The 21,243-nt window shown below is 46.9% G+C and overlaps 1 protein-coding gene across 4 annotated transcripts in view; it reads right to left on the reverse strand.

Moving 5' to 3' along the window:
• The window catches only part of LOC146208663 (uncharacterized), a 72,335-nt gene that overhangs the window by 26,296 nt on the left and 24,796 nt on the right, over nt 1-21,243 (reverse strand). Inside the window, exons 1-2 of one of the 4 annotated variants that reach the window (XM_084595849.1) lie at nt 20,327-20,459; nt 18,722-18,830 (exon numbers count right to left, since the gene is read on the reverse strand). The exons of 1 other annotated variant lie outside the window; for it this stretch is intronic. The gene's annotated coding sequence lies outside the window, so the exon portion shown is untranslated. Of the gene's footprint in view, nt 1-14,182; nt 14,290-18,721; nt 18,831-20,326; nt 20,460-21,243 lie in introns of those variants that run through there. 2 more of the 4 variants (XM_084595834.1, XM_084595855.1) reach the window with 2 other exon arrangements.

Here is a 21,243-nt window from a genome sequence, read left to right on the forward strand (position 1 = left end):
GCGAACCGGCTGCAGCATTTCTGCCGCTATGAAGAAAAAAAAAAAAAAAAAACAGCTGAAGCTACCACACAACCAGTCAGAGGTAATGGGATTCCTCTGCAGGAGCAGAGGACTGTCAGGAGCCTGACAGATGCTGAGCGTCTTCGCATAGGGCCGGCGGAAGCGGCACCTTTCCCCTGCTCCCTTGAACTTAGTAGAGCAAACAAGTTTGACTGTGTGACCCCACCGGGGTGGCGCAGTGGTTATGGAGCTAGACTACTGCGCCCAAGGACGCGGGATCGAATCCCGGCCTCGGCGGCCGCCTTTCGGTGCAAGCGAAAAGCAAGGCGCTCGTGTGCTGTGCGATGTCAGTGCACGTTAAATAACCCCAGGTGGTCGCAATTTGCAGAGTCATCCACTACGGCGTCTCTCATAGCCTGAGTCGCTTTGGGACTTTAAACCCCACAAACCACTAACCGCCACCAAGTTTGACTGTGGGGATGACATCGATTATTTTTTTAGCAAGTGTGAAGACGTGAGTTCCACGTAGCGAATTCTTGCTCACTGACTACTGCCATGTCACACAACTTTCCCGATTATATTTATATATAGGGGGCGACAGAAAGTTAGGTGGGCGGATGAGGTTAAGAAGTTCGCAGGAGTCAATATAGTCAGGCTGATGATGATATATATATATACACGCATATTTCGATCAGCTCACCACAACATGCATACAATGCTCTATCTTTCGTTTATTCACGGACTCTTGTCATTTGAAATTTTTACAGTACTGGAGAGGCTGCCTGAGACAACTCACCATGCATATACCGCTGCCGCAGAATCTTCTAGTTAGTTCATTTCACTGAAACTTCCGTGTCAACGCGTTCATTTAGAACAATATGAGACATTCTGTCCTCTACACGATCCCTCCTTTCTTTTCTTTGGGAGGGTACTGCTCCATGAAGAAGCCAGCATCTTTTCCACCCTTCCAGTAATAGTATTGTTAGTTTCACAAGTGATAAGCTCAAATTAAAACGCGCGCGCCGTCTCTTCTGCCGCTCACCGAACTCTAAGCGCCAACTCTATGGACGAAATCTCGCTCGTTGAAATGTCTGCCGCACACATCATGATAATGATCACTCGCTGATTTGCTCATTCAAATTTTGATTAAGGAACGTTCTGTGAGCTTATGTTTTGTGTAGGAATGGGAGCTTCCGCCGGGTTCCCTCGCTTACGTCCTGGTACAGAGCAGTAATGGACCGTAGCAATAGCTTAAATAAACTTTAGCAGCCTCAGTCACGATACAAGATCAATAAGTGTAAAGCTGGCACTCTAATATCAACCCAAACTACATAATTAAGCACGACTATTAGCTTTTAAAAAGCACAAATTCAATCAAGCGTCTGCTTCAGCAGCAGTAAGAGGAGTCAAGTGATCCCCCTTGCTTCCCTAGGTCGACCCTAGCGCCGTTCGCTCCAGTGGTGGCGCTCCAAGACGTATAGGCTACCCTCCTAGATGTCTCCTGTTCGTTTCAATTGTTCTTCCATGTATTGAGTAACTGCGCACAGCTAACAAGAGTGACAGACAAGCGCGGACTAGCAATAAGATTTACTTCACTGACTCCGTGTAGCTTAGATACAAAAAAAAAAAAAAAAAAAAAAAAAAAAAACAGTTTACTAGCCAGCCTGCGCCAGACTGCTCCTGATTCTTGCGTGCATGCTCCAGCGCTCAAGTTTCTCCCGTCGATCGCAGCCCCGAATCAACGGCCTGGCGCGAGAAACAAGCACTTTTTGGTGCACCAGCAGTGCTATTCCATGCCACCTGCTTCACCTTATAGACGTGAAAGTTGCGCTTTATGTCGGGCGCGCCCAGCTAATTGAACGACGCCGGCCCGCCTACGCTCGTTAAAGATGTAGCCTTGCGCTCACAACGTCTCAAGCGCTTGATGGCAGCGACTTCTAGCCCAGTATAACAATTTTTGCGCCGTATAGCTTGCGCAGGTTTCCAATGGTTGGTCGTAGTTTTACTTCATGGAGGCATGCGAAGTTGCCCGCCTTCTTTTACTATTGTCAGCGCTACCTCGAATGCTTACCTCATAAGACTCGATCATACTGATGATGAAACCAAGCTATCTGTTCGGTCATCTTTGCTGGTTTAGCATCCCCATAATTGCTATAGTTACCAAGAAATACGCGAGATGATGTGTCGGTCTCTGCTCACGCTTCTCGAAGCCAGCCGAAAAAACTTCCCGCAGCCTCGTCGCTGGATCCAAACCCAGATGGTTTTATACGCGTTTTCCCACATCGTCGAATCTTTCTTCCGCCCTCTGCCGCCAATTCAAGACGCGGATCTTCGCATCCAACAGCTGCTACGGCAGCAAACCGGAAGTAGACAGAGTAATCGACCATTCGACCCACGTCTGGCGGGCAGAAGGCTCCCCTCCCCAAGGTCGACGGGCCACTGGCAACTTTATGATTGCATGGCTTCTTTACGTTTACTTCTTCAGGGTTCAGTGTATACCTTGGCTTATGACCCCGGCAGGGCGGCGTACCGGACGGACTCGACAAAGGACCCTTGGGCGTACATATTCTTGTTGATGCTTGCTTCTTTGCACGCAGAACATGCTGCGCTGAAGGGCGGCCATTAATCTGGGAAAAGCGTTCTAGCGTGGCGACGTGCACTGCGACAACAGGTGGTCTGTACGTCAGACAGCAATTTGTTCGCAAACCCTTAGATGCTCTTCACTGTAGGAAAGAAACGCACTTTTCGTTCACGTTGTTCAGAGACAATTACAACAAGCGTACTGTGGCACAATTTTTGCACACAAATCTTCGTTTCCCCTAAAAAGCAGGCGAATAAGCCCAATGTCGGCTCAAGTACTCTGCAGGCATAGAACAGACAGCAACGCCTCCTCTTGCCTGAGGTAATCTCGATAAATAAAAGCGCCTGTGGCAAAACAGCAGCGAGATCTCACGTGCCTCGAACAAGAGGTAGACTTCCAAGAAAGACGCACAAAATACTCATAGTGCGCGTCGCGACGACCATTGCAAAGCCTGCCACAGGCCACGCGGCGTATCAGCATTCATACTTATGACTTCTAAACTTAAAATATCTTGCCCAGCCGATACTTCATCTGGCAAACCAATGACTACCTCGGTGACACTAATAACGACAAGTACAACGTGTCTGCGTCATCCCTTCCTTCTTCAGGGGTGGCCTCAGCAGACAGGCGCGACATACACACAAATTGGCCCACGTCGGGCCTAGGCGCAAGCTGAACTGCGCTCGCGTCCTTGTGACGCGTCAAGCAAGAACAGCAGCAAGCACAGAACCAGAGCGGCACAGGAGAGCCCTCTTGCGCAACTAAGCTTTCATACGGTGAGCCCGATCGGCCTATTTAAGTTGAGCGGCAAGTACTACGGTATACGCCCCATGTTAGCATGCAACACATCATGCTAACATCAAAATTAAATGTGAAAAGGAATTACAATAATAATTTCTTTGCTGAAAATCAAGGAAATGCAAATAAATTACATTATTAACTACATGTACCAAAAAGTAATGACAATAGATTACAATTATTTCTGCTGATTAATGCAATTATTTTAAATTACTTTTTTTTTCGATAGAGCTATGACCTAGCAAACAAAACAACTCTCTAGGCGCGACGCACACATTATTTTGCATTCCCGGCAAATTTCGTTTCAGACAATTAGTCCTTCCCCCTTTACTACAGCAGGCGCAATTGCAAGGACAAAAAGGCGGAAACAAAATAAAATCAGGAGAAAGATCGAACACTCATCACTACTATCACTGCGCATAAGACAAAGAAACGAGCTGCGCGAAGCCAGCGTCTTGCTGTCTTGGAGCTGTCTCCATCGTTTGAAGGTTCCGCTAGGATATTACTGCTTCTTTGGTCCCAAGAATCGACCTCGGCACCTTGCGCTCAGCAATGCTCTCGCCATGGACCCTTCCTTTCCGCCCGTCATGTCTGAATACGCACTTACTCCTCGCCCCGTGACTACGAGCGTAACCAGGCACCACTATATGCTCTAGCAGACACAACAGGGGAGCGCATCATCGGTGTGAACGTCTTGCTGTAATCTCTTGTGTATGTGCATTGTGTTTGTGTGTAACTATGCGGCGCCAGAGGTCTTCAGAGTCGTCTTACCAACTAGCCCGCACGCAAGTACTACTGAGTGCTCTCCTAACTGGTTTTGAACTGCGGCCGTTTTGCACCATAAGTCCCCTCTGCCACCTCGTGCCGCTTTACACCCTTTACACCCTAGCCCCCGTGCCCTTTACACCCCAGACTCGACTGAGTCGGGTCGAGTAATCATCTCAAGTAGAAAAAATATATATATTTTTTTCATGTTGCTCATGCAAGTCCGGTACAGCAAAAATTTGTAGGCGGTGGATGGTTGGTTGGTTTGTGGGGTTTAACGTCCCAAAGCAACTCAGGCTATGAGAGACGCCGTAGTGGAGGACTCCGGTTTGAGTTAAGTAGGAGGTAGGTTAACTCGCTTAACATGCTTGCCTAAAACCATGTAGACGCTGTTGACTATAGAATATATTCTAGAGCATCATAACGTTGTCGAGTCAGGTTAGTCGCGTTATGGGGAACTGTGGGATCAAAAAGTTTCCGCAGCGGCTACGAACGTCAGCGCAATTCAATGCATCCTAGCCCTCATTAACGACTGAAAATAATAAATGGAACTCTGGACAGTAAAAAGAGAAATCACTCGACCCGCTTGGTGTCTACATGAACTCGCTTCAAGCGGTGCATAGCGTCGAGATTCGAAATTAGAGTGCGAGCTTTCTGCTCGTGTTTGGTTCTACTGCCTTCTACTATCGAAAGCTTCGATTATTTTTATCGTTGATGAGGGCTAGAACGCATTCAACTTCGATGAAGCTCGTTACTGTTCCGGAAGCTTTTCGATAACAAGAGTTCCCTTTAACTAGACTCCCTGACTCGACAGCCTCTACATGCTTTTAGACAAGCGGGTCGAGCTAGGCAACCTACCCCCCGGCAAGCGTTAACTTGCCCGCTCCATCGCCTGCTTTACTCGACCTGACTACGTATACATGAACCTGACAACTGGTTTTTTTGTTGTTTTTTTATTGTTTTTTACTCGACAGGCTTACTCAACCAGTCTCTGACGAGTACATGTATACGAGGCTAGGGAAGGGCTGCAACGACCAATTGGAAAGCCGCAGTAAGTGAACTGGCTCCACAGGACACCGCAAGTCTCAGATGCAGAGTTCTACTCAATTCTGCTTCTTTTTGCCGATTCGTTATGCTGGCCCAGGCTCCGTTCCATCTTTCGCGCCACTCTGCCGCTTTGTCTATTGAAAGAGCAGCGGTGCAAATTAGCAAAAATAATTTCCGAAGGAATTAGTTACATTTGTGGCCAAGTTACTGCCATAATGTAATTCACTAGTTACTAAATTTTACCGGAAAAGTAATTAATCTATAGCCATATCCATATAATTACTGCTATGTCTGCCACACATGCAGGCAGGAGACCGTCGCATGACGTCTGAACGTACACGCTCGCCGGCCTGGCGTGAAGGAGTGCGCTCTATGTCGGCGAAGATTCATCAGAATAGCGAACACAACGATTAGGAGCCGGAAATGCGGCGACCTGTGCAAGTCATCACAACAGCCCTATAAGCTGCTTGACGCGAGGATACGTACGTACGTAGCACAAGCCTTTGTCCTCAAAGCCATATACGTCGAAGGTACGTGTAACAAATTCAGTATAGACAAGGGAACCAGGCTTTTATGTTACACCCCTGTGCGAATGTGTTAGAAGCAACCGGAGCCAGCTAGACCGGCCGGCGACGCCGTTTTCCTCGCTTCGCGTATTAAAAGGCACCTTTCCATGCACTAACGAAATGTCGAAAAGTAGAAAAAAACGCGCTGAACAATAAGCAGAATGACAATTGTATTCCGGCCTAAAACCGACAATTGAGGGCTCATATTCCGCGCATTCTTATTTCTCCAAAATTTCGCACACTACCCTTTAGGTTATTTTTACTTGTTGGTACAGCTCGGAGAACAATAACACATTACATTCAATTACACCTGAGAAGCGGCTCCTGGCTAAAACGCATACTCACTGCTCACAACTTTCCTTTTGCTGTAACACCCATATCTGTCCAGATATTGTTTGGTAAGGCCACGGCGTTTCAGTACTTGCCAGCGATTAGGAAACATCCATTCTCTGCTTCACGAAATTAATAACGACACTTTATAGTAGCTTGATGCAGTGCATAGGGTCAAGAAACGCTAGCTTTAGAACTCTTAGTTAAGAGTTCTATGGCTTAGCTTAAGTCACAGTTTCTTGGGGCTAAAAGAAAAAAATATCTTCATGTCCGTTCTTGCAGAAGCCGTAAAAGTTATATATATATATATATATATATATATATATATATATATAAAAAATCTGCTACGTCGCTAATATTGAAGATTGCGAATGACCTGACAGTGTAGCCCCGCCACGAAGGGGTTAAAAAGGGAGTATAGTAGCTCCTTGACAAAAACGTTTGACTCAAAGGCATGCGAACTGGCTCAATTTCCGCAACTGCACAGACTGTAGTCGGACCGAGAACTGTCGGAATGTTCTGAAGTGATTCGAGGAATTCAAACAGAGCTCCGAAGATGACCAGAGATTTGGTCATTCTAGGTTGAACACAGATGCACTACACAGACCAAATACACCATCCCTACCGGTACGAGAAAGGGCCCATAAGGTACTTTGGGAGCCATCAACATTTCGTGCTTCGAATAAATGTAGAGCCGTATAGTGCGTCGGTGGCCATTGAGCATGGCATCAGAAGCTGAGGTTTATACATGGCAAAAGCAATTTTGAAAATTAAATAAATTACCTTACTAATTGCTTTACTGAAAACCGTGAAAATGTATTCATCTACGTTACTAATTATTGCTCCAAAAAGTATTGACATTACGTCGCGGTTACTTCTGCAGAGCAATGCAGTTATCCTTTCTAGTTTTCATCAATAAAAAACTAAGAAAATCTAGTAACCGAAACAACCCCTCTCATGAAGTGACCCAGCGATGCTGTCTTCCCGCCAATTTCCATGTTAGATAACTATTTCCCCCGTCTTTCCTACAGCACGCAACGTTACAAAGATAAGGTAACGGCAGCAAAACAACAAAAACCAACATGGCTAATGGTCAGGCTTTCCTTGCGCTCAAGAAAGAAACTGGCGGCAAACCCCACTTCTTGACGATCCGGAGCGGTCTCCACTGGTTGAAGACCCAGCAGCTGTTATTTATTGCTTCCGTAATCTCAGGAATTCGACCTTCGGTCCTCGGCAAATTGCGCGCCGCAGCAATGTTAATTAAATGTGCATTTCCAACTTCCCCTTCCCTCGGAACGTGGCGACAGGTGTAACCAGACAGCACTGTGTCTTAGCTGACGCAACAGGGAGTGTTACTGCGCATTCTTTAACTGGATTCAAACTGCAGTACCTCTTCCTCCGGCGGCCCATTGACGCCTTTCATCCTGCCGCTCGGGGAGTGGTTGCGACTACCAATATGAATAGCCGCCGCAAGTGACAGACGCAGAATTCTACTCAATTCTGTGTTTTTTACCGATCCGTTACGCTGGCCCAAGCTTGCCGTGGGTCGTTACTCCTGTCGCGGCGCTCTATCGTGTTTACTGAAAGAGCAGTGGTTAAATTTATTAAAAGTAATTTGAAAATAATTTTGGCTGCGAAATTGCCGTAGTTAAAAAGAACGCATTCCTAAATTACCAGATCGGAGAAATAATTGCATAACAAATTACCCACAAAAGTAATTCAATTATTGGCACGTCTGCTGATGATGCTGTGGCGGTAGACCACCATCATGATGATCGTCATCAGCCCGCTCGCGTCAGCTGCCTGACGCTCTAGCACGAACCTCCAGGTAGCCCTCTCGACCCTCTGCCCCCCCCCCCCCCCCCCCCCCCCCCTCCCTCCCTCCCATATATGTACAGTGAGATGATGCGCTCGAGTTGTTTACTGGAGGTATTCAAGCAAGAACCTCCAGGTCGCCTTCTCGAACGTCTGCAGCCCCGGTTTCGTACTATCGTGGGCCCCAGTTGTTTGCCGGGGGATTTCCCCCTAGTAACCCGAGCTACCACAGGAAGCTGTATACCGTCGCTGCCGCCGCCTCGTGACGACGCCATGGCGCCAAGGCTGCATCCCCAACGCCATCCGAGACGGATACCCAAGGTCGGGGCCCCGCCTCGGCAGAAGCGGTAGACTGCATCCACCTACCTTCATCTGAGACATGCCAACATCCGATAGCTGCCCGGGCTGCGATTGCATACAGGCGTGCATTACTGGAAGCTCAAGACGGCTGTGAACGCCGGTATATTGCGGTGTGAAAACGAACTCGAAAACACGAGTCGCCTCAGCCTAAGCGGCGGTGGTGCATTCCACCCGGCTCGCAATCCCAGAGCAGCGGATCGATTCATTTTACTTAATTTATTTTCAGTGAAAGTGGTTCCTTTGACTCAGATGCATCTCGCGATGCTGTTTGGCTGAGGCTGCGACCCAGCGTCAACCCTGCATTACTCCCTCTTCCTCGCCGACAAACCAGGTGTTGTCACGGGAGAAAAAAAAAGCAGATCGCCATGGGGCTTTTTCTCAGAATGTCGCCATTAACTCCGCAAAAGCAGCTGCGTCGAATCGAACACAATAACAGCGCTGTGTTTGTCGTTATTGTGTTCTCTTGTCCCGTTTATCGCGCTGTAGATATGGAACTCTTTGCGCCACCATCAGAGAATATTACAATGCTTCTCGCTGAGACCGCAAGCTCTACTCCGACCCTCATCCTAATCTCTCCGATCGGGAGGCTCATATCCTTCGGCAGATACTGCTGAATACACTCAAAACCTCTGCACGGCTATATATCTACAAATTTCGTTGCGATCCGTCATGCCCCAACTGCCCTTCCCCTTATGCCAACCTTTCCCACTGCCTTATTTTCATGTCCGGTTGCATTGCAATCGGGATTCATTCCCACCCCCTCCCGTACTATCTGGACCTGGGTTGAGCCGCATCTGATCGTCCAGCAGACAATCGATATGTTAGGCGCCTAAGTGTTCCGCTTCAATAAAGTGTTTTACTACTACTACTGCAAATATTAGTAATCTTGAGTTGAGCAGCTGTTGTGCTCATCAACGCGACATACCACACCGCCGGCTTCTGGACTGGCGTCTGCTCGTCGAGAGCGCAGATGTGGTGCTTGCACTTGAGAGCCGGCGCGCGGTGCGTGACTTTTCGTTCATTTCCAGTGACCCTGGATCGCGGAATGCCTGGCTGGCGCAGATTTCAAGTCGCCGACGCATCGCCGCCCGCAAGACGACTCCGGATGTCCCGCGTCTGCAAGGCGAGCAGCAGTATTCCGAACCGCAGATCACCCACGGTGTGTGGAGGTGTGTGTGCGTGTGTGTGTGTGCGCGCTCGCGCGCTGGGCTCTTGTGTAAAGGAGCGGAGGCCAGGAAGCTCATTCCCACGGGACTCGGGCTGTCCGGCAAGGACGCACGTGACGACGGCTGCGGATTCGAACTCCATGGAATGTGCACGCGAGATGTTTTGCGTACAGGACTACGGGTGTGAGGAGGGACTATGCTGGAGCCTATTGGCACCGCCCAGAGAGTTTACTTCGTCCCTATTGGCTTAGCGATATGGTCTTTGTTTAGCGAGCCTATTTAACGAGGTGTCAGGGGTGATTTGGGGGGGAAGAGACCAGTTGCAATAAACATATGCTCTAGTGACCGTTTCCTGCTAGCGGTGTCGTGCCCCAAAGATGCCATTGACCTTTGCCAAAGATTGTTATGTATTGCCTCCTCCTTTTGCCTAAACGCCCATTTTGTTTCTCTTTTGCTCATTTTATCCGGAGATGTCGAGCTAAACCCAGGCCCTCCTGAAAACGACGCCCTTCCGTCACTTGAATCCAGCTCACAGGCCATATTACGCATAGAATCGAGCCAGAACACCATACTTTCAGAGCTCGCCTTGATCAGGTCTACCCAAACTAACATTGAAGACTCTGTGCGTCGACTTTCCTTACGCGTCGAAGTACTTGAAAAAATTGTTGAAAAAAAACCCCGAAAATGGTGCTGCATCTGTAAACACCTCCGAACTGACCAAACTTTCTTCTGATGTCAAACTGCTGACGTACAGGTACGATGACGCCGAAAATCGCTTGCGCCGCTCGAACTTATTATTCTTTGGAATTACAGACGAACTCGGTGAAACCTGGGCGCAATCTGAGGAACGCGTCATTTCTTTTTGCTCGGACAAGCTTGACATTGGAATTGAAAATAAACAAATCGAACGTGCACATCGCTTGGGTCGATTCGAAGTAGGCAAAAACCGCCCAATAATTGTGAAGCTAGCGCATTTCAAAGTCAAATCAGGGATATTGCTTGCTGGTTCGAAGCTGAAGGAGACATCGCTTTCTATCCGTGAAGATTATTCAGCCAAGGTTCGCGAAGCTAGAAAGAAACTTTTCACTTATGGTCAACAGAACAACGCCTCTTTCAAGATTCGTTTTGACAAGCTGCTCATCGGAAAAAGGGTTTTCACTTATAATGCAGATACGGATTCTGTTGTCGAACTTAAGCCATAGCGATTACTGAAATCACCGAGGTCTCCACAATCGCCTCATTCCAATCTTTCACAGCGCTCTCGCTCAATCGACGCCTGCAATAATATTTCTTTTTTGCTGACAAATATTCGAAGTTACCTGCCGAAAAAAGAATCTGTTGAGGCGCTTCTCGACGACCACGGCACTGACATCGCAGTATTCACCGAATCCTGGTTAACATCCGATATAGATGATATCAGTCATATCAGTCATGACATTCAGTCATTTCACTCCTACCGGCGAGACAGAATGGGTCGTCGGGGAGGAGGCATTCTTGTTCTGATGAAAACTAGCCTTTCTTCTACTCGAGTTGATATTAATTGCTACAGCGAAATATTGTGTACTAAATTTTGTTTGCCCTCTTGCACCAATTTTCTAATTGCATGCTATCGAGCCCCCGACATGGATGCTTCTTTCTTTAATGACCTTCACTCGGTTCTTGAGGACTTGCAGTCTCGTTTCTCTCATGCCAACTTCACACTCTGCGGCGACTTCAATTTTCCCGACATTGACTGGGACAACTTGACTGCACCATCTCGTCTATCAAAATACTTCTTAGAACTGGTCCTTACCTTTAACCTTACTCAAACAGTGTGTGGCCCAACTCGAGGCTCAAACATGCTAGACCTCGTCCTTGTATCCAATCCAGAATTAGTCCAATCGCTTTCGTGTACTAGTGGTCTAAGTGATCACTGTATCATAACTTTCAACCTGTCAATTGAAATTCCTATATGCCAACCGTCTGTTAAATACATCCGTAATTATTCCAAGGCCGATTTCACAAGCATTAACTCCCACCTTGAAGAATTTTTTCATAATTTTCGAAATTCTATACATGCCAGATCTGTGAATGACAACTGGTGTCTGTTTAAAGAGACAATTCTATCGCTTATAGAAGGTCACGTCCCGCTTATCTGCATTCGAGGGGATGCCAATAAACCTTGGTACACAAATGCACTGAGGAAGCTGTCGCGAAAAAAAAAAAAAACGCCTATTTCGTAATGCCAAGAAGTCAGGATGCGCTGCGAAGTGGGACAAATACGTTGCAAGCCTGCACGAATACACGCAGTTATTACGCTCTTCAAAACGAAAATTCTACTGTCACGATCTCATAGAGATAATGCGGGTAAACCCTAAAAAATTTTGGAACTTACTCACGCCCAATAAAAAAAGTTCGCACAATATTTCCCTGAAAACACAAGACGGCTCCGACGTTCCAAAATCCGAGCGCTCCGATGTAATGAACTCCTATTTCACCTCCGTGTTTACCCACGAAGCAACAGTAAGCACTTTTTCCGCGCCAAGTCTAAATTATGCACCTATGCCACCTATCACAATCTCAACAGAGGGAATTTCAAACCTCATTGACAATCTAAAGACATCCACTTCCCCTGGACCAGACAACATCCCTGCTAAGATTTTCAAAGCCACTAAATATTTCACGAGCCAAATCTTGCAACTCATCTTCACACAGTCTCTTAATACTAGTCAGATTCCAGACGACTGGAAATTAAGCAATGTTACACCAGTTTTCAAAGCTGGAGATCGCTCCGACACCTCAAATTATCGACCAATTTCACTTACCTGTATCTCTTGTAAACTTTTCGAACATATAATATACTCGCATATCGCATCTCACCTTGACTACAATTGTTTTTTCTTTCCCAATCAGCATGGTTTCAGGACAGGTTTTTCTTGCGAAACTCTACTATTCGAACTCACAACTGATCTTCACTTAAATCTAGACGCTTCTATCCAAACCGATATCATTTACTTAGACTTCGCGAAGGCATTCGATCGCGTTCCTCACCAGCGTCTCTTCTCCAAACTCTCAGGTCTGTCACTTAACCCTCTTGTCTTATCCTGGATCCACTGTTTCTTAACTAACCCTTTGCAATTCACCGTCATCTCCAATCACGCATCCGAAACTACTAGAGTAATCTCCCGGGTCCCTCAAGGATCGGTTCTTGCTCCGTTATTCTTCCTAATTTTCATTAACGATTTGCCATCTGGTATTTTATCATCTGTCCGTCTCTTTGCGGACGACTGCGTCATTTATCGCCGCATCATCAATAGCAGAGATCAGGAAATATTACAGGACGACCTAACCCGAATTCAGAAGTGGTGTTCCGACTGGCAAATGCCGCTCAATGTCTCGAAATGTAAATTCATGCACATTTCACGTAAACGTTCCATTCTTCATTTCTCGTACTCCCTGAGCTCCATAGCGCTCTCTCAAACATATTCATACAGGTACCTCAGCATCGAAATAACAACCAACCTAACTTGGGCTGACCACATCACCAAACTATGTGCTAGTGCTTCCAAATCACTCGTATTCATCAGGAGATCACATTCCATGTCCACCGCAGCCACCAGACAACTAGCACATGTGAAACGTACATTCGGACTAAACTAGAATACGCCTGGAATCCTCACCAGACCTACTTGATAGATTCACTCGAAGCCATTCAGAATCGGGCAGCACGCTTCATCACCTCACAGTACAAATCGCAGTCCAGCATCACAGTCTTGAAATCATCTCTCGGTCTCAAATCATTAGCTTTCCGCAGGAAAATTTCTATTCTTTGTCTTTTTCACAAACTGTACTTCAACTTTCCAGCACTTCGAGAAAATCTTCTACGAGCTCCGGTACGATCATCTCGCCGTTTATTTAACTCTTTAAGAGCGTTTGCACGGCTCCACCAATTCCTTCAATAAATCCTTCCTTCCCAGCGCGATTGAAAACTGGAATAACCTCCCCGAATACATTGTCATTGAGACTAATCCTTCTAGATTCAGACAGCTCCTAATAGACTATCTCAATGAAAATAAATAATCTTCCTGTACCTCATGTCAGCTACCAAGCCCTGCAGACTGACCAGCCGGTTTTACTTCCATAGCTGTTATTTGAAATTGTTTTATATTTTTGCCACTCTGCCATGACTTATCTGAATTTGTTACTCTTGTCTTTTTTTCACCTTTTTTTTAACTGCTGTTTCTATTGTGTGTCTTTGTTATTTTGTTATTTTTATATTTATGATCATGTATGACTGCTGAACTACCCTGTACTACACCCCCCCCCCCCCCCCCCGTAATGTCCCGAACGGGACCTTTAAGGGTTAATAAATGATGATGATGATGATGCTGTAAACCTGGTTCGACTCCGAGTAGTACTCCAAGGTGCCCAGCAGGTACAACTCAACAGACCGCCGGTCAGCGCAACCGTGCACGGCGGGTGAGAGGAGAACCCTTTCGAATGCCAGCAGCTGAACAGACCGTCGCCTTCTGGACGAGCACGACGGGTGACAGCTTGGAGAACGGCTTCGAAACTTAACTGCAACCTTCGACTTCGTCTTGGTGTTTCTGCAGGCTTACGCGATTTTTTGCTTCATCAACCATCTTAATATCATTCGTCGTTAACCTTTCATATGTCGGTTAGTTTTCCCAATAGTTTCAATGACAGTGAATGGCAGGAGTAAGGACACTATATTAGGTTCGGTGCTTTTTCTCTGTAGTGCTGGTAGCCCTTACCAGAGTGGCGACCGCGCGGCGGGACTTCGTCTGTAGATAGCTGTGGACAGGCTTTGCAGCAAAGTGTCTTCCTTGGGGTCATCGACGCAGCTCATTTCGGTAGGTTGCTGTTGGAGAACACATGCAATGAAGCTTACCTAACTCCGTCTTACAACACTGAGTGACAAGCAACATAAAGTGAGTCGTAATATATGTAACTACCTCTCCATATCGTCAAATAGGCAGGTTACGCTTAAGGCAGAGCTTAATGTGAGAACGGCGCAAACGTCAGGTATGTGGCTCATCGTAAGGTAAGAGTTATAAATGATAGTCCCAAACCCACGCAATTGAATTAAGTGAACTGTTCTATAGAAATACCATACTATGGCTGGAGAGGATTATTTGTATGGCCTCTACACGACAGGGTGCAAAACAGACTCAAGGAGGCGAAAGAAAAACCGCGCGATGATGGTGATCAGCGGCGCGGCCCATTTAGAATGCCGTGGAACGAAATAAAATTATTTCGCTGAACAGCAAATTTCGGAAGGAAATAACTGTTCCGTGCCCCGAACTAAAGGAAAAATAATTAACAAGAAAAACGCTATTCTACCGCCTTACATGCTATATATAACCACGAATTCAATTAAATTCAGTATGAGACAAATAAGGCACCTCACGCAGAGTTCATTTACATCATTTCTCAGCCTTTTCACTGACAAAATGCTTCCTCAAAGGAGTGGAACTGGATCATGATGTTTCACGGTGGTCCTATCGCGATGCTCTCACTATGGCCATGGAAATTGTTAACTGCGGGAAGACTTGTGTTTTCCGCAGATGCCAGTTAAAATAGCTCGATATAGTTCGAAATAGCTCGAAATAGCTCGAACTATATAGCTAGATATAGTTCATGGGTTGAAGGATGCAGATCGTACAAACGTCTGAATGAGCCCTGGCGGTTTTTACTCGTGTTTCGCTGGTTGTAGTGATCTTCCTCACTGACCTCTTTCACAGCCAGACGGTACGAGCGGGAGCGACCCGATAACTACGACCGTCCCATAGAAAATGAGGCTCTGAAGCTATTTGTCCCTTGTTCTCTCCGTATACCAGCACTGAAAGCAAGCTGTATTGGCCAAGGTCGCTATGTACTTCAAATTTACACAGGTTATCAGTGCAGCTGTTTCCTCGCCTCAGGAGAATCTCAAGCAGCTACTTAGCGGCCACTCAGTGAAGAGGCCATTTTGGAAGTGGCGGTGAGTAGAGAATCAGACGCTGATTCATCGGCCAGTAAGGAGTTCGTGCTCAAAAGTTCGACCAACACAAAGCCCAACATCACGGGTGTCATGGTAAGCGAGTCGCTTCAGACTGCACTACAATTTTTCGAAGACAACAATAACAAGGATAATGCACTGAAAATAGCCGGTGTTCTGTGAAATTTGATCCAGTGCACACCGTTATGTACAAAAGCAGTCGTTAATTACAATTTTCTTTTCTCAATAAAATCCTTTTTGTTTTTATTCATATGTCTCGTTATTATGGATGACTCGCTTTATGGACAGTTTTGGTCGGAAACCAAAGTGTCCATATTAACGAGGCACGACTGTATAGTAGCTCCTTAACAAAAACGTTTGACTCAAAAGCATGCGAACTGGCTCAATTTCCGCAACTGCACAGACTGTAGTCGGACCGAGTCGGAATGTTATGAAGTGATTCGAGGAATTCAAACAGAGCTCGGAAGATGACCACAGATTTGTTCATTCTAGGTTGAACACAGATGCACTACACAGACCAAATACACCATCCCTACCGGTACGAGAAAGGGCAAATAAGGTACTATGGGAGCCATCAACATTTCGTGGTTCGAATAAATGTAGAGCCGTATAGTGCGTCGGTGGCCATTGAACATGGCATCAGAAGCTTAGGTTCATACATGGCAAAAGTAATTTTGAAAATGAATTAAATTACATTACTAATTACTTTACTGAAAACCGTGAAAATGTATTCATCTACGTTACTAATTACTGCTCCAAAAAGTATTGACATTACGTCGCGGTTACTTCTGCAGAGCAATGCAGTTATCATTTCTAGTTTTCATCGATAAAAAACTAAGAAAACCTGGTAATCGAAACAACCCCTCTCTAGACGTGACCCAGCGATGCTGTCTTCCCGCCAATTTCCATGTCAGATAACTATTTCCTCCGTCTTTCCTACAGGACGCAACATTACAAAGATAAGACAACGGCAGCAAAACAACAAAAACCAACACGGCTAACGGCCAGGCTTTCCTTGCGCTCAAGAAAGAAACTGGCGGCAAACCCAACTTCTTGATGACCCAGAGCGGTCTCCACTGGTTGAAGCCCCTGAAGCAGCTGTTATTTATTGCTTCCGTAATCTCAGGAATTCGACCCCCGGTCCTCGGCAAATTGCGCGCCGCAGCAATGTTAATTAAATGTGCATTTCCAACTTCCCCTTCCCTCGGAACGTGGCGACAGGTGTAACCAGACAGCACTGTGTCTTAGCTGACGCAACAGGGAGTGTTACTGCGCATTCTTTAACTGGATTCAAACTGCAGTACCTCTTCCTCCGGCGGCCCATTGACGCCTTTCATCCTGCCGCTCGGGGAGTGGTTGCGACTACCAATATGAATAGCCGCCGCAAGTGACAGACGCAGAATTCTACTCAATTCTGTGTTTTTTACCGATCCGTTACGCTGGCCTAAGCTTGCCGTGGGTCGCTACTGCTGTCGCGGCGCTCTACTGTGTTTACTGAAAGAGCAGTGGTTCAATTTAGTAAAAGTAACTTGAAAATAATTACTATTGCTGCGAAATTGCCGTAGTTAAAAAGAACGCATTTCTAAATTACCAGATCGGAGAAATAATTACATTACAAATTACCCACAAAAGTAATTCAATTACTGGCACGTCTGCTGATGATGCTGTGGCGGTAAACCACCATCATGATTATCGTCATCAGCCCGCTCGCGTCAGCTGCCTGACGCTCTAGCACGAACCTCTGCAGGTATCCCTCTCGATCCTCTGCCGCCCCCATCTGTGTACAGTGAGATGATGGGCTCGAGTTGTTTACTGGAGGTATTCAACCTCCAGGTAGTCTTCTCGAACGTCTGCAGCCCCGGTTTCGTACTATCGTGGGGCCCCAGTTGTTTGCCGGGGGATTTCCCCCTAGTAACCCGAGCTACCACAGGAAGCTGTATACCGTCGCTGCCGCCGCCTCGTGACGACGCCGTGGCGCCAGGGCTGCATCCCCAACGCCATCCGAGACGGATACCCAAGGTCGGGGCCCCGCCTCGGCAGAAGCGGTAGACTGCATACACCTACCTTCTGCCCTCATCTGAGACATGCCAACATCCGATAGCTGCCCGGGCTGCGATTGCATACAGGCGTGCATTACTGGAAGCTCAAGATGGCTGTGAACGCCGGTCTATGGCGGGCGGTGTGTTAAAACGAACTCGAAAGCACGAGTCGCCTCAGCCTAAGCGGCGGTGGTGCATAGCACCAGGCTCGCGACCCAGAGCAGTGGATGGATTCATTTTGATTAATTTCTTTTCAGTGAAAGTGGTTCCTTTGATTCACATGCACCTCGCGATACTGTTTGGCTGAGGCTGCGACCCAGCGTCAGCCCTGCATTACTCCCTCTCCCTCGCCGACGAACCAGGTGTTGTCACGGGGAAAAAAAAAAAAAAAAGCAGATCGCCACGGGGCTTTTTCTCAGCATCTCGCCATTAACTCCGCAAAAGCAGCTGCGTCGAATTGCTGCCGACCAATTCGACGCAGCTGCTTTTCCCCAGCACTGGTTCCCTTCCCTCTTTAGCTAGACTAAATTTTTATTATTTCGACACCCTTATTCGTACTATTTGTTCGCTTAGAATAATGCTCCCGATACTTTAACTATCTAGTTAAACTTATTAGAAGCGCTGCAAATATTAAGTCCCGGGTCGAGACTGTCTCTTTGCGCCACCATCAGAGAATATTACAATGCTTCTCACCGAGACCGCAAGCTCTACCCCGACCCTCATCCTAATCTCTCCGTTAAGGAGGCTCATATCCTTCGGCAGATACAGCTGAATACACTCAAAACCCCTGCACGGCTATATCTCTACAAATTCCCTCGCGATCCATCATGCCCCAACTGCCCTTCCCCTTATGCCAACCTTTTCCACTGCCTTATTTTCATGTCCGGTTGCATTTCAATCTGGATTCTTTCCCACTCCCTCCCATACCATCTGGACCTGGGTTGAGCCGCATCTGATCGTCCAGCAGACAATCGATATGTTAGGCGCCTAAGTGTTCCGATTCAATAAAGTGTTCTACTACTACTACTACTACTGCAAATATTAGCAATCAGAGTTGAGCAACCTTCGACTTCGCCTTGGTGTTTCTGCAGGCTTACGCGATTTTTTACTTCATCAACCATCTCAATATCATTCGTCTTTAACCTTTCATACGTCAATTAGTTTTCCTAATAGTTTCAATGACAGTAAATGACAGGAGTAAGTACACTATATTAGGTTTGGTGCTTTTTCTCTGTAGTGCTGGTAGCCCTTACCAGAGTGGCGACCGCGCGGCGGGACTTCAAGTCTGTAGATAGCTGTCAACGGGCTTTGCAGCAAAGTGTCTTCCTTGAGGTCATCGACGCAGCTCGTTTCGGTAGGTTGCTGTTGGAGAACACATGCAATGAAGCTTACCTAACTCCGTCTTACTAAGCTGAGTGACAAGCAACATAAATTGAGTCGTAATATATGTAACTACCTGTCCACATCGTCAAATAGGCTAAGCTAAAGGCAGAGCTTTATGCGAGAACAGCGCAAACGTCAGGTATGTGGCTCATCGTAAGGTAAGAGTTATCGCAAGAGTTATAAAGGACAGTCCCAAACCCACGCAATTGAATTAAGTGAACTGTTCTCGAGAAACAGCAAATGATGATGAAACGAGACATACTGTGGCTGGAGAGGATTATTTGTATGGCCTCTGCACGATAGGGCGCAAAGCAGACTCAAGGAGGCGAAAGAAAAACCGCGCGATGGTGGTGATCAGCGGCGCAGCCCATTTAGAATGCCGTGGAACGAAATATAAATTATTTCGCTGAACAACAAATTTCGGAAGGAAATAACTGTTTCGTGCCATGAACTAAAGGAAGAATAAATAACAACTAAAACGCTATTCTACCGCCTTACATGCTATAAATAGCCACGAATTCAATTAAAATCAGTATGAGACAAATAAGGCACCTCACGAAGACTTCATTCACATCACTTTTCAGCCTCTTCAGACAAAATGCTTCCTCAAAGGAGTGGAATTGGATCATGATGTTGCACGGTGGTCCTTTCGCGATGCTCTCTCACTATGGACATGGAAATCGTTAGCTGCAGGAAGACTTGTGTTTTTCGTAGATGCCAGTTAAAATAGCTCTATATAGTGATTCATGGGTTGAAGGATGCAGATCGTACAAACTTCTGAATGAGCCCTGGCGGTTTTTACTCGTGTGTCGCTGATTTTAGTGATCTTCATCACTGACCTCTTTAACAGCCAGACGGTACGAGCGGGAGCGACACGATAACTACGACCGTCCCATAGAAAATGAGGCTCTGAAGCTATTTGTCCCCTGTTCTCTCCGTTTACCAGCACTGAAAGCAAGCTGTATTGGCCAAGGTCGCTATGCACTTCAACTTTACGCAGGTTATCAGTGCAACAAACTAAGAGGCCTGCTTCTAAAAGATAAGTTATAGCGCCTCACACCACCAGCTGCCGGCCATTTTCTTTGCTGGTTGTAGACTAATGAGCCCTACAGTATTGTTATGCGCTCCAGGCACTGGTCAATGAATTCTTCAGAAGGCTCAGGCATGCCTGGCAAAGATAAAAAGCCTACCTTGCAAATACTGAGAATAACGTCGCGATAACACGTATCAGCTAAGTTGTCTCCGCAGTAATGGGGAAAGTCAATAAAGGAGCCGGGGGCTTATGCTACCTTGGTCGATCACGTTCCTGCCCTGCGGTTGCACTGTCTTCGCTCGCTACTACCCTACTGAGCCCAATACGTCATGCATAGCAGGGATCTAAATTATCATCACTGAGTCTAACAAAATGAGCCAGTGCCACCGAACTACGAAGTTCAGCAAAGAAGCTCGTACGCATCTGAAGAGTTACAACTCACCTAAGCCTGGGCTTGACGGGCTCGCCTTGGGCGGAGTGCGGGCAAGGGCCCCCGCCAGGGATGGCGGGAGCCCTTTTTGAAGACCTCTTGCTCGAGCCGCTCCTCTGGAACTACTGAGCTGTCGCCTTTTTGCGCGAGCTTATATACGTAACCCCCTAGGTGGCGCCAAATGCGATTCGCCCTCGGGAGATCCAATGGGATTGCTGCCTCCTCCCACACCTACATTGCTAGGCGTGGCATCCCATCACGTGAACACGTGATGGAAAAATGTCAGCGCGAAGGAATCTTCTGCGCACGGCACTCAGGCAGGAAGACGAGAGCACGTGATGGAAAAATGTCAGCGCGAAGGAATCTTCTGCGCACGGCACTCAGGTAGGAAGACGTGAGCACGTGATGGAAAAATGGCAACGCGAAGGAATCTTCTGCGCACGGCACTCAGGCAGGAAGACGTGAGCACGTGATGGAAAAATGGCAGCCCGAAGGAATCTTCTGCGCACGGCACTCAGACAGGAAGGCGTTGCTCATATTCAGCCTATATGATGCCTTTGCCTCCGCACGCTCTCTGCGCTCAAGACACGCCCTGCTACCGATATATGCATACCGAAGACAAGGAACGCTATATAAAAAAAGAACGGAATAAAAGGTCTTGCCTATTGTTATGTGACAGGAAGTTTCAGGCTTTCCTGCAGGAGCCTTACCTAAGCAAGCTCTTTTAGCTGCCGGAAGATATGACATTCTCCAACGTGCGCAGGGTCCACCTTCAAACAGACAAAATTCCTCATTTTTTTGTTGTACCATACGCTTCATCACGAGAAACAATTACCACCACATTCTTTCGCCATGTCTTTACTATACCAGATAAAGGACTTCACTATACAGGCGAATCCCTAGTGCCAGCGGAACACGGTTCCCTCACG

This window comes from Amblyomma maculatum, chromosome 1 (assembly GCF_055883805.1).
Source record: "Amblyomma maculatum isolate TAMU_Amacu chromosome 1, ASM5588380v1, whole genome shotgun sequence".
NCBI lineage: Eukaryota > Metazoa > Arthropoda > Arachnida > Ixodida > Ixodidae > Amblyomma > Amblyomma maculatum.